The sequence below is a fragment of the Xenopus laevis genome, chromosome 7S (assembly GCF_017654675.1).
Source record: "Xenopus laevis strain J_2021 chromosome 7S, Xenopus_laevis_v10.1, whole genome shotgun sequence".
NCBI classification, from domain to species: domain Eukaryota; kingdom Metazoa; phylum Chordata; class Amphibia; order Anura; family Pipidae; genus Xenopus; species Xenopus laevis.
The window spans coordinates 38,810,354-38,814,832 of NC_054384.1; the positions used below are offsets into that span (position 1 = coordinate 38,810,354).

At 34.9% G+C, this 4,479-nt stretch overlaps 1 long non-coding RNA gene across 1 annotated transcript; it reads left to right on the top strand.

Moving 5' to 3' along the window:
* Nucleotides 1-1,268: 1,268 nt before the first annotated feature.
* On the top strand, nucleotides 1,269-4,208 carry LOC108703367. The gene is made up of 3 exons (XR_001933455.2): nucleotides 1,269-1,439; nucleotides 2,870-2,899; nucleotides 3,998-4,208. It is a non-coding gene; the product is annotated as an uncharacterized LOC108703367 (long non-coding RNA).
* The last annotated feature ends 271 nt before the right edge of the window (nucleotides 4,209-4,479 follow it).

The window sequence follows — 4,479 nt, forward strand, 5'->3', positions numbered from 1 at the left end:
AATTAATATTTCAGTTGGCTGAAACTATGAGGTATGCATTGCTTTATTCTTGTAATGTCTGGAAACATGGCATTGCATCAACCAGTAAGGGAGGTTACAAGATTAATTACATGATTGCATAGCATCCAGAAAGGACCTGATTGAGTGGAAACCAATAGGCATCATAAGTGATTAATAAATGCCACAATGAAGCAAACAGAATGTACTGGTATAGATTGCATAGGACATGAGGCTTTCAGATAAAGGTTATTTTTTATAATTTGGAACACACTTTCAAGTTAACCCTAAAACATTACTTTGTGAAAGCTCACTGTCATTTAGTACAGCACACTGTGAACAGCAATGTTGTACTTTGTAGATAATCATTTTCAAGATAAAAGATCCCATATTTGACTTTTGAAGACAAAATAGGCCCTATTTATAAGACTATTGGATTAACATGATATTTGTCATTAATTCTAATGGTAACGGAACCTTATGGAGATCCAGTCTTACTCGTGTCCACTGCAACATCAACAATCACTATTTTAATATGGAGATATGCCACCACAATTGCATCATTTTAGATTGATTGGTTGGCCTCATTTCTACTACAGGTGTTGAATCAGTTATCTGGAATGCTTCAGACGTATTTTGTTTTCTCCAAAATGTTCCTTTCCTTGATGGGGAGATGCATGCTTTAAGGTTAGTTAAAACATAAAAGCTAAATATCCATCGTCTACTATTGGCAAACATTTAGCCAATTAAGAGTGCTGTCATTTATAACAGATTAAAAGCAAATCAGTCAAACTATAGAAAAAATAAAGAATTATTTTGTGTCAGCACTACATGTTAGGAAATCACATTACCATTTTGAGCTTTATGAATAACAATTAATAGATCCCATGCGTGTACTACATCATTTCTACTATAAAGAACCTAATATATTGCCATTGTTGCCATGTAGGCACCTTTACAATTTAAATATCTTCATGTTGAATTTACTTTTTGTATCTATACAGATTGAATAGCATTCTTTTGACACTAATGATTGCTTTTAACACCTACACTGCATACATAGAACACATCCTGTGTTAAAGACACACCTTTGCCTAAAGAGAAAACAAAATAATTATATTTAAATGATTCCCATTCTTTTCCATACTTAGAACTATTAAAATATTTTTTCAATCCCAATAAGGAATATCCTGGTTTCTAATTTGCATATGCTCCTATTCCATTCTGTATAAATACAATCAGCATTAACAGCTTAGTAGCAATCAGACCATCCAAGAGTTCATTTTAGAAACCTGCAATCCTTTGGCTTTTAGCACTTCAAATCATGTCTGGAGTTAAAGGTCAACAGAAGAAATGCCAAGAGCAATGCCCACCACAGCCCTGCAATCCATGCCCTCCACAGCCCTGTAACCCATGCCCTCCACCACAGAAGTGCCCGGATAGTAAGTATCATGCTTATTACTGTTCTGCTTTGAAGCATCAGTTTATTGATATTTAGAATGTGTATGTAATATGAAATATGATAAAATGCTCTTTGCTAAGTCCTTTATTTGAAATTAAGATGTTGATATAAGTGAATTTGTTTGTTCCAATTGTCAGTACATGTTTGTTAAGTGATGTTAAGAAAGGTTCAGAACAGATTGTATTCTTTCCACTCTTTCTTTACCTGATAGATAAAAGTGCCTATCATTCCTATCAACATCTTTGGCATTATTAAACTGGAATATTAAAGTTCAATTAGATGCACACTGTAAATGTAATACTAGTAGTATCATAACATATATAAAACAGTTTAATTATAAAAACCTAGCTATGTATTTACATATAATAAACTGAATGGCATGAAATAACTTCTTAATAGAAGGAATTTATGCAATTTAGTTTGGTCCGAGAGCAATATTGTAAAGCTAATTGTAAAGTTGCAACAAATTGGGAAGTGTGCTCCTGCTTGGCAAAGACACAAACTAACAACCAGTTTAGCATTAGGACATTAAGGGGGTTATTTATCAAAGTCTGAATTTATCTAAATTTTTTCTGAAAAAAACTCTGACCAAATCCGCACAGGTTTTTTTGGCTTATTAAAGTGGACCCGTCACCCAGACACAAAAATCTGTATAATAAAAGTCCTTTTCAAATTAAACATGAAATCCAATTTCTATTTTTTATTAAAGCATTCATAGCTGCTGTAAGCTCATTTAAACATCTCAGCTGTCAATCAAATATTGTCTGCCCCTCCTCTATGCCCGTGGCATAGAGGCAGGGCAGACAATTACTTTCACTTTCAATTCAGCACTTCTTAGATGTCACTGCTCTCCCCACATATCTCCGTTCTCTTTAACATTTAATTGTTTAGCCAGTGCATGGAAATGGACATCAGGTCCCCAATTCTGGTGGACAAACAAGATTCTGAGATGATACAAGGCTTTCCTTAAAAACAGTGTCCACAAAATGGCTCCTGCCTGCTTGCTATCATTTTGAATTCCCAGACTGAAGGAAACAAGATTCAAATAATTTATATAGTGTAATTAAAGTTCATTTTGCATGACTAATGTGATAAAATAGGATTTTGAATAATTTTTTTGGGTGACGGGTCCCCTTTAAATACACTTTCCCGAAAATTTTGTTTGTGGGAAAAAATCTGAAGATAAATGAATTTGTGGAACATACAAAGAGATTTGTTTGCAGACACATAATTCATAACTCGCTTGGACCCATCCACCATTTTGTATGCACTCTGCTTATGCAGTGCACACAAAAGACCATTTTTGGGTTTGCTTACTTGAAGATTAGTCACAGCTTTTCTGAAAATTTTGATTATTTTATTTGGTGTTGCTTCCATTTATTTACAATCTCTTTTTCTTTTGTTTTTCAGCTTGCCCAAAGCCAGTCCCACAATGTCAAGGTACTGTAGCAATTGTTTCTTTAATGTGACATAAAATCATTTGAAAAACATAAGCATAAACAGGACTGAGTTTGAGACAAGAATTGACTTACGTTTTGCCTAAAAAAACACATTTAGGTAATGTCTCAATAAAACAAACAGCATCAGACTGGGGCAGCAGTGGCCCACATAACTCTGACTTGAAGAGCCCCTCGTGACCTCCAGGGCCCCCTCCTGACACACACTCCCCTCCATCAAGCAAGCAAGCATGTTTGTTGCCTCACATAGCTTTATTTCAAATAGTTGCCAAGGCAGCGCAAGCTGGGTTTGAACACATTCACTGTTCCCCTGTTTAATTAGCATTTAGTATCTGTGCAAGTGTTTATACTTTTTAAAACAGTTTTTTTGTTACACAATTATAATCATAAAATTGGTAAGCCACCAAACCATTTCAAGCTATACCCCACATGGTGGTCCTAACTGTTTGCCTCCAGTCATATTTTTCATATGTTCATATCCCTGCAATTTTTGAGAAAAGTGTCTCCTGATCTGGGCATTGTTCATAGGCTTAATTGTTCCTGCCATTAGCTTTTATAAGTGTAGAGGCTGACAAGGACTAAGCATTGTTTTCACAGGCTTAGTCCTCCCCTGCTTGCAGCTTTTAAACTAGAGTGTTCGGCCAGACCATTATTAAAGGAGCAAGACCACTATTAAATGGACAAGTGTAGGGGAGCAACAACCTCAATAACACATAATACACATCAATCTACAATAAATTGTATTTTGGTCTCTTAGAAGGTAAAAAAATCACACTGCGAGGTAAGAAGCAGACCACAGAAATATTAGACCTCATAGGGCCATGTGTGGTTTAAGGGGTCTCAAGATGGACAGCCATGACATAAAGTAACAAGCTTCAAATGGGAGAAAATACACCTTTTATCATACATTTATATTGAAATACAGATTATATCTGACACACAGAGGAAGTTTTGGCCTAGCATAAATCTTTACACAACCTTGACATCATTTTGTGTGCAAGGGGCAAACACATTATTGGAATTGTGGGTTTATCTCATACATTACCATTCATACATTATATTTGTCTTATTTTTTATTTAGATCCATGTAAGCAACAACAGACCCATGGAGGTCAACACCAACACTGAAAAAAGCAATGACACAAGATGTTGACTGGCTGCTATCAAGAGACATTAATCACCGTACTCTATAGCTTCAATATCACCCAATATTAAAGTCTGAGATTACTTGCTTAAAAATCTGCAAATGGCATTCTAAATATATCAATTAAATAATGCACCATTTAAATCTATTATTGAGTATGCGTCTTATTTAACTTTTACTGTATTCCACACTAATTAAAGGTACAAAAATGTGGCAAAGTACTTGCTTGTACAACAACAAATCATAGTCACCATTTCACTTTAAGGGATGGTTCACCTTTACGTTCCGTTACGTTTAGTATGTAATAGAATGGACAAATCTACTATCAACTTTTCATTTTTTATTTTTATAGTTTTGGAATTATTTGCCTTCTTCTTCTGACTCTTTCCAGCTTTCAAATGGGGGTCACTGACTTTTAC